The sequence below is a fragment of the Neoarius graeffei genome, chromosome 10 (genome assembly GCF_027579695.1).
Source record: "Neoarius graeffei isolate fNeoGra1 chromosome 10, fNeoGra1.pri, whole genome shotgun sequence".
Taxonomy (NCBI): domain Eukaryota; kingdom Metazoa; phylum Chordata; class Actinopteri; order Siluriformes; family Ariidae; genus Neoarius; species Neoarius graeffei.
This window is the reverse complement of record NC_083578.1, coordinates 60,676,636-60,686,751: the sequence shown is the minus strand read 5'-3', so window position 1 is coordinate 60,686,751 and position 10,116 is coordinate 60,676,636.

Sequence of the window (10,116 nt, the reverse complement as noted above, 5' to 3'; positions counted from 1 at the left end):
GAACTAACATATTTCCTCCCAGACTTCATACATTTCTTTATGCCTGGTTTAACTTTGTTTCATGTCCCCTTATTTGTTGATATTATTGAAAAATGAGAAAATTATGTAAAGCTAAAACAATGTGAAAAAGCAGGCCTTTGCATAATGTATATATTACTGCATTATTACAGCAGTGTTATTGCAGCTGTACAGCAGCATCCTTTCTCAACAGTATAATCTACCAACTCTACAATACTCAGGTTGAGGTACTTGTGGCAGCGGGGCGTGGTCAAGCGCCGGTCTGTGACAGGAGGGCGGAGCCAGGGAAGGTGAGTGGCAGAATCACTACACCTGACGGTAATTAACCTGTGTTTGTGTGTCTTCCCAGTAACCGCGCCCTATTTAAGGAGGCAGAGGGAGAGCAGAGGAGAGCTCTTCCCGGGACAAGAACACAGCGTGTGTGTGTGTATTTACCCAATAGAACTATTGTTATACTGAAAAGTCTGGCAATAAAAGCCTGTTATTACCTGAAACTTTGTCCTGCCATCCTCTGTGCTCCACCCACACCTAAGAGAGGTCTACAGTGGTGCCGAAACCCGGGAAAGGTGGAGCACCAACCCAGCAGCCCCATGGAATCCTCCCCGTTCGCGGACCTGGTCCACGCCCTCGCCACGGCTCAGCAAAGCCAGCACCAGGCGCTCGTCACGCTCCGAAAGGAACAAGAGCGGTGCTTCGAAGCCCTGGTGCTGGCCCAGCAGGAAGATCGCGCGGCGTTCCGGCATCTCCTCGCGTCGGCGGGGTCCACCAGTGCCCCGGCTGCAGGCCCGTCTCCCCTCACCGTGACCAAGATGGGCCCGCAGGACGACCCTGAGGCGTTCCTCGCATTGTTCGAACAGGTTGCCGAAGCCTCGGGGTGGCCGATGGAGCAGCGCGCGGCATGCCTCCTCCTCCTCCTGACGGGAGAGGCGCAGCTGGCCGCGCTACAGCTCCCCGCCTACCGCCGGCTGGCCTACGCGGACCTTCGCCGGGCCGTCCTCCAGTGCGTGGGGCACACACCAGAACAACAGCGCCAGCGCTTCCGCGCGCTGCGGTTGGAGGAAGTCGGCTGGCCGTTCGCGTTTGGCCAGCAGCTCCGGGATGCCTGCTGGCGGTGGCTGAGGGCCGACGATCGCGACGCCGAGGGAATCATCGATCAGGTGGTGCTGGAGCAGTTCATCGCCCGCTTACCAGCCGGAACCGCGGAGTGGGTCCAGTGCCACCACCCGGCGTCGCTGGATCAGGCAGTAGGACTGGCGGAGGATCATTTGGCGGCTGTTCCGGCGGCAGGACAGCTGACGACGTCTTCTCTTCTCTCCTCTTCTCTCTCTCTTTCTCCCCTCCCTTCTGTGTCCTGTCCTCGCCCCATTCCCCCACCACGGAGACGGGGGCCGGCTCCACCCCAGCCGGCCCGCCGCACCCGTGGTGCCCTCCCGTTTCTCCCTTCTGTGTCTGTCTATCCCCCCCCCTCAGGTGAGTGAGCCCCAGAGCACCGGTGCAGAGGGAAAGCCCGGGCCGGTTTGCTGGCGCTGCGGGGAGCCGGGCCACCTGCAACAACAGTGCGCAGCAATGGAGGTGGGAGCGGTGATACGGATCCCCGACGCGCCAGAGGCCGCCCCCGATCGGGCCGGAGCGTATCGCATACCGGTGAGTGTCCAAGGGGCTACATATCAGGCGTTGGTGGATTCTGGTTGCAATCAGACCTCGATCCGCCAAAGCCTGGTGCAAGACGAGGCATTGGGGGGAGCACAGGGGGTGAAGGTGTTGTGTGTGCACGGGGATGTTCACAGCTACCCTTTGGTGTCGGTCCACATATTTTTCAGAGGGGAAAAATCTATAGTGAAGGCGGCGGTTAATCCTCGCCTTACCCACTCTTTAATTTTGGGGACTGATTGGCCAGGATTTCGGGGTTTAATGACGTGCCTAGTAAAGAGTGGGTCCTGCCATTTGACAGGGGGAGGTCCTGGTGTCGCTTTGGCTGGAGCTGCTGTCGCAGAGCCGTCTATGTCATCTCTGCGACAGAGTGAGGAGCCGCCGGCTCCTCCTCTTTCTGTTGGGGAATCCCTCGCGGATTTTCCATTAGAACAATCGTGAGACAAGACTCTACGACATGCGTTTGACCAAGTGAGAGTAATTGATGGTCAAACGCTCCAGCCGAACGCCACCCCGTCCTTCCCCTATTTTTCTATTATGAAGGATAGATTATACCGAGTGATGCAGGACACTCAGACGAAAGAGCGAGTCACACAGCTGTTAATTCCAAAGAGCCGCTGGGAATTGGTATTTCAGGCAGCTCACTTTAATCCCATGGCTGGACACCTAGGGCAGGATAAGGCACTAGCCCGAATAATGGCCTGATTCTATTGGCCGGGGATTCGCGGCGATGTCCATAGGTGGTGTACGGCGTGCCGCGAATGCCAGTTAGTAAATCCAGCGGCCATTCCAAAAGCGCCTTTGCGCCCCCTACCATTAATCGAGACCCCGTTCGAAAGAATTGGGATGGATCTCGTCGGGCCATTAGATCGGTCAACACGAGGGTACCGCTTTATATTAGTTCTGGTGGACTATGCAACGCGATACCCGGAAGCGGTGCATCTTCGCAATATCTCAGCACGCAGTATTGCGGACGCCCTCTTCCGCGTCATCTCCCAAGTTGAAATCCTGAAAGAGATTCTGACTGACCAAGGCACCTCGTTTATGTCCCGAACACTGAGCGAACTGTATGGGCTATTAGGTATTAAGCCGATCCGCACCAGCGTTTATCACCCACAAACAGATGGTTTAGTTGAACGGTTCAATCGCACCCTCAAGAATATAATTAAAAAATTCGTAAGTGAGGACGCATGTAACTGGGATAAATGGCTCGAACCCTTGTTATTTGCAGTGCGAGAGGTCCCCCAAGCCTCCACGGGGTTCTCCCTGTTTGAATTGTTATACGGGCGTAAGCCGCACAGCATTTTAGATGTGCTGCGAGAAAATTGGGAGGAGGGACCTTCACAGAGTAAAAACAAAATTCAGTACGTTATGGACCTGCGCGCAAAACTCCACACGCTCACCCACCTAACTCAGGAGAATTTGAGGCAGGCCCAGGAACGGCAAGCCCGCCTGTACAACAAGGGCACGCGCCTTAGAGAGTTCACTCCGGGAGATAAGGTACTCGTACTGTTGCCCACGTCGAGCTCCAAATTAATCGCCAAGTGGCAAGGACCCTTTGAGGTCACATGGCGAGTCGGGGACGTCGACTATAAGGTGAGGCGAACGGACGGGGGGGGCGCTACAGATCTACCACCTCAATCTGCTTAAACTCTGGAACGAGGAGGTCCCCGTGGCGTTGGTGTCGGTAGTTCCGGAGAAGGCGGAGCTGGGGCCGGAGGTTCAAAAAGGGACATTGGCATCACGTACCTCTCCGGTCCCCTGTGGAGACCACCTCTCCCCAACCCAACTCACGGAGGTCGCCCAGTTGCAGGCCGAATTTTCGGATGTGTTCTCGCCCCTGCCCAGTCGCACTAACCTCATAGAACACCACATAGAGATGCCCCCGGGGGTGGTAGTGCGTAGCCGCCCTTACAGGCTACCCGAACACAAAAAAAAGGTGGTTCGGGAAGAACTTCAGACCATGCTCGAAATGGGCATCGTCGAGGAGTCCCACAGTGACTGGAGCAGCCTGGTGGTCTTGGTACCCAAGGCCAACAGGTTGGTCCGGTTCTGTGTGGACTATAGAAAAGTCAACGCGGTGTCTAAATTCGACGCGTACCCAATGCCTCGTATTGACGAGCTGCTCGATCGACTAGGCACGGCTCGCTTTTACCCGACACTGGATTTGACAAAGGGATATTGGCAGATCCCCTTGACTCCATTATCCCCGGAGAAAACGGCCTTTTCCACACCGTTCGGCTTACACCAATTTGTCACACTTCCTTTTGGGCTGCTTGGGGCGCCCGCTACGTTTCAGCGGCTGATGGACAGGGTCCTCCGGCCCCACGCCACCTATGCGGCCGCATATCTTGATGATATAATCATTTATAGTAACGACTGGCAGCGGCACTTGCAATGCCTGAGGGCCGTCCTTAGGTCACTGAGGCGGGCGGGTCTCACTGCCAACCCGAAGAAGTGTGCGATTGGGCGGGTGGAAGTACAGTATCTGGGCTTCCACTTGGGCAATGGGCAGGTGCGTCCCCAAATTAATAAGACAGCAGCGATTGAGGCCTGCCCGAGGCCCAAGACCAAAAAGGGGGTGAGACAGTTCCTGGGGCTGGCTGGCTACTATCGTAGGTTTATACCTAATTATTCGGACTTCACCAGCCCGCTGACTGACCTCATTAAAAAGGGGGCGCCAGATCCGGTCCAGTGGACGGAGCAGTGCCAGCGGGCTTTCTCTGAGGTAAAGGCTGCACTGTGTGGGGGGCCACTATTACACTCCCCTGACTTTTCTCTCCCTTTTGTGTTGCAGACCGACGCGTCGGACAGAGGGCTGGGGGCGGTGTTGTCCCAGGAGGTGGAGGGGGAGGACCGCTCCATCCTGTACATTAGCAGGAAGCTGTCAGTGCGTGAGGGGCGCTACAGCACTATTGAGAAAGAATGCCTGGTGATCAAGTGGGCGGTCCTCGCCCTCCGTTACTACCTGCTGGGGCGCCCTTTCACCCTCTGTTCGGACCACACGGCCCTCCAGTGGCTCCACCGCATGAAAGATGCCAACGTGCGGATCACCCATTGGTATCTGGCACTCCAACCCTTCAATTTCAAGGTGGTCCACAGGCCGGGGGCGCAGATGGTCGTGGCGGACTTCCTCTCCCATCAAGGGGGGGGGGGGGGGGGAGTCGGCTGCGGGCCGGACGGCCGCCTGGCCTGAGTCGGGCGGTGGGGGTATGTGGCAGCGGGGGCGTGGTCAAGCGCCGGTCTGTGACAGGAGGGCGGAGCCAGGGAAGGTGAGTGGCAGAATCACTACACCTGACGGTAATTAACCTGTGTTTGTGTGTCTTCCCAGTAACCGTGCCCTATTTAAGGAGGCAGAGGGAGAGCAGAGGAGAGCTCTTCCCGGGACAAGAACACAGCGTGTGTGTGTGTATTTACCCAATAGAACTATTGTTATACTGAAAAGTCTGGCAATAAAAGCCTGTTATTACCTGAAGCTTTGTCCTGCCGTCCTCTGTGCTCCACCCACACCTAAGAGAGGTCTACAGTATTAAACTGTAAAAAACATTTAAAATATTATACTGATTTGATTACAGTATTCTATTATAGAAATTACAGGATGTTTTTCAAGTGTAGCCTTTGGACAAGTAACAAAAATAGTCAAATTCTGTATATTAAGATGTGTGAGGGGAAAAGTATATGGGTTCCAAATTTAGCAGTCTCCCGCTTTAAATTTGATATAAAGATTCTCTAATAATTATAACTCAGCCTTTATAACTTACTGAATCTTATCTGCTGATACTTTTGGATCTTTTCAGTTGCAGTATTTGGGTGCCAACTTTAATTCATTCATTCAAATCAATAAAAATTTAAAAATATCAAAAAACATTATTTTAATTCCTCTATAAGTATAAAATATGTATATGAATAAAATGGTGTCATTAGCATCTGCTCTAATGGTATTTTACACACACACACACACACACACACACACACACACACACACACACACACACAAAATACATTATGTTTCTTTGAAAGTTATGAAATACACAGGGTTCCTACACATTTTCCATTACAAAAGTCCACACTTTTTCCATACTCAAATTTCCAGACTTCATGGTACATTTTTCAGACCATATTTGACGCCACAGTACAAATAACTAGATGTATATTATTTAAATAAATTATTTTAAAATCCAACTTTTAAAATGGTCCTATAGACAGATACTCTCATCTCTGCTGTGGATCTTTGCAGCTCCTTCAGTGTTATCTCTGGTGTCTTTGTTGCATCTCTGATTAATGCCCTCCTTGCCCGGACTGTGAGTTTTGGTGGGTGGCCTTCTCTTGTCAGGTTTGTAGTGGTGACATATTCCTTCCATTTTGCTGTAATGGATTTAATGGTGCTCCATGGGATATTCAAAGTTTGGGATAGTTTTTATAACCCAACCCTGATCTATACTTCTACACAACTTTGTTCATGTCTCTGACCTGTTTGGAGTGCTCCTTGGTTCGCATGTTCCTTGCTTAGTAGTGTTGCAGAGTCAGGGTCCTTCCAGAACAGGTTGATTTATACAGACATCATGTGACAGATCATGTGATACTTTGATTGCACACAGGTGGTTCTTAATCAATTAATTATGTGACTTATGAAGTGAATTGGTTGGGCCAGCTCTTATTTAGGGGTTTCATACGAAAGGGGGTGAATACCTTTGCACACTCCAGATTTCTGTTTTTTTTTCATCCTAATTTTTGTTTGTGTCACAATAAAACAACAATTTGCACCTTTAAACTTGTAGGTATGTTGTGTAAATTACATGGTGCTAACCCGCCAAAAATCATTTTTAATTCCAGCTTGTAATGTGACAAAACAGGACAAACACGAAGGGGGATGAATACTTTTGCAAGACACTGTGCTTGCTTGCTTCTGGCAATTATTTGGCAACATATTAGCTTACATACTCACAATGTAACACACATATTAAAACCAAACCCAGACAAGTTAAACGCACAGCATTTTATTCGAACTGCAATACTAAATCAGTGCAGTGTTATTCTGTTTCTGCCATGTAAATTTGAAAAACTAAACTGATACCTTCTACCCATAGCAGTAACAGAAGGGATTTTGATGTACAACTCATCAAAAGAAAAGGGAACAGAAGTGCACTGACTTTGCTTCAGTGAATATTAGATGGAGTAAAACGGTTTACTGTAAGCACTGTTTAACACGCTGTTCAACAAAGAACTATAAAGTCAAATAATAATTAACAATCATACATTAAAAGAATGCATTTTGAAAACTTAACATAGAACTGAGAATAAAATGTAAATTCGCTGGTCACAAAAAGTTTAGAACACTCTCCCCCTTTGTCTTTTTATGCCTCTCCTTGTGTCTTTCTGGGGCAGCCATGGCCTGAAGGTTGGAGACGCAGTCTTGGGCCCAAAGGGTTGTTGGTTTGATTACTGGGACCAACAGGAAAAATGTGAATGGAGTTGAGTGTTCTAAACTTTGTCTTTTTATGTCTCTCCTTCTTTCTTCCCCCGGGAAGAAAGCCAGGCAGCCATGGCCTGAAGTTTAGAGAACCAGTCTTGGACCCAAAAGGTTGCCAGGTCAATTCCCGGGACCGACAGGAAAAACGTGAGGGGAGTTGAGTGAATGAACAGCACTTTCCCCTCCCTCTGTATCATGGCTGAAGTGCCCTTGAGCAAGGCACCTAACCCCCAACTGCAAAGCTGCCCACTGCTCTGGGTATGTGTGTGTGCTCTTTGCTCATTGCATGGGTGTGTTCACTGCTTCAGATGGGTTAAATGCAGAGGAAGAAATTTGCTGTGCTTGAGTGTGTGTGCCTGTAACAAATAAAGGCTTCTTCATACATGCCATCACTCAAATACATGCAACCCCACCCACAGAGGAACTGAAACACACACGCACACAGAACAATGGAAACACAGACAAAAAGACTGGTTAAGTGACCGAGGCATCCATACACACATGTCCAAGTATGAATATAAAACATAGTAGCAAGACAGATATCAGGCTAAGAAGTCTTGCGCGAGTGCACCACACACTAAGTATGGGCAATTATGTCCTCATACACATCTGTTCTAACACATACAGTATACACACATAGAAACTCACAGACACACACACACTGAGACAGACAAAAGACAAATGATTGCCATGCAGATACACAAATACACAGAGACATACATACACGATATTTGCCATCATTCACGCCTGGGGGCCGCTCCACAACACCAGCAAAACTTGCCAGCTCTCTGAAAATTTACAGTTACCCATTTTTATATTTGTAGTGTTGCAATGTGTGCTCATGACAACTTTTTTATTTTTTATTTTTTAGTTCTGCATAGGTATGATGTAGCCCGACATGCAAATGTCAGATAGTTCACTGATGGCAGGTGCCACAGAAATCACCTTAGACATATCGCACACACATCTTGTCTTGCTTAACTTCAACAACGACATCAAACTCACACTGATTTGAACATTTTGTCTTACTTTCTTTCCTAAAATATAAAATTAAGGGCAATAGTCTGGAAACAGAAATATTTTCCATACTCTATTTTCCTTTTTTCCATACTTTATCCAAACTTTGAAATTACTAAAATCAAATTCTATACTTTTCATACTTGTTCCATACTGTGTATCTATCTTGGAGATAGATTTCAAAATGAATCTCTGGTCACTAACAGAAAAGAAGAAAATAAAAAGTGGACACAAATAGAGCTGTGGCTACAATTATTGGCACCTTAACGATCTTTTGGCCATTGCAAAAATAGAAAAGACTTTCAATATGTAAACTGTGCATGAATAATTACTCAAACTTCCACTGAAAAAAAAATTAGTTGATTCCTGATTACTTAGCATATCAGATCATGTGACACCGTTCCACACTGATCGACACCTTTGTCCACAGTTATCGACACTGTTCCACAATTATCAACATCCAGATGATCTCATCTCATCTCATCTCATTATCTCTAGCCGCTTTATCCTTCTACAGGGTCGCAGGCAAGCTGGAGCCTATCCCAGCTGACTACGGGCGAAAGGCGGGGTACACCCTGGACAAGTCACCAGGTCATCACAGGGCCGACACATAGACACAGACAACCATTCACACTCACATTCACACCTACGGTCAATTTACAGTCACCAGTTAACCTAACCTGCATGTCTTTGGACTGTGGGGGAAACCGGAGCACCCGGAGGAAACCCACGCGGACACGGGGAGAACATGCAAACTCCACACAGAAAGGCCCTCGCCGGCCCCGGGGCTCGAACCCAGGACCTTCTTGCTGTGAGGCGACAGCGCTAACCACTACACCACCGTGCCGCCCCCATCCAGATGATTATTGCTAAAAAAAAAAAAAAATTGATATGTGGTATTAAGTTAACAAAACATAGTTTTTATTTACAATTTGTTTTACACAGACTTATATTTAGAACAAAATATCTTTTATATATTGACATCGGTGCTTATGTAAATGAGGAAGTAATTCTAATGTTTTAAACAAATGAACTGATAATGTTTAACCTGTGTCAGAAAATCTTTTTGTTCCACTTTCTACCCACTAAGTATTTTTGTAGATCACATTTTGTTAATTATTCATTGTTGTTTGTATTAATGTCTAGTTTTGTAGTTTACCAATACATTTCAACAGGCGATTGATATTGTAACTGCATGAAAATCCAGGTCAAAGGTCGCATGTCATTCCTTGAACCAAAATATAAAATGTCCACTGATATTGTAATATGTGGTAGACATTCACAACAATCTTATCTCATCATCTCTAGCCGCTTTATCCTGTTGGTCGCAGGCAAGCTGGAGCCTATCCCAGCTGACTACGGGCGAAAGGCGGGCTACACCCTGGACAAGTCGCCAGGTCATCACAGCGCTGACACATAGACACAGACAACCATTCACACTCACATTCACACCTACGGTCAATTTAGAGCCACCAGTTAACCTAACCTGCATATCTTTGGACTGTGGGGGAAACCGGGGCACCCGGAGGAAACCCACGCAGGCACGGGGAGAACATGCAAACTCCGCACAGAAAGGCCCTCACCGGCCATGGGGCTCGAACCCGGACCTTCTTGTTGTGAGGCAACAGCGCTAACCACTACACCACCGTGCCGCCCCTCACAACAAACTGAAAAAAAAATCCTCAGTGGAATAGAAAAATCTGAATATTTCAAGCATGTATTTTTTTTTTATCTCATCTCATCTCATCTCATCTCATCTCATTATCTCTAGCCACTTTATCCTGTTCTACAGGGTCGCAGGCAAGCTGGAGCCTATCCCAGTTGACTATGGGCAAAAGGCAGGGTACACCCTGGACAAGTCGCCAGGTCATCACAGGGCTGACACATAGACACAGACAACCATTCACACTCACATTCACACCTACGGTCAATTTAGAGTCACCAGTTAACTTAACCTGCAT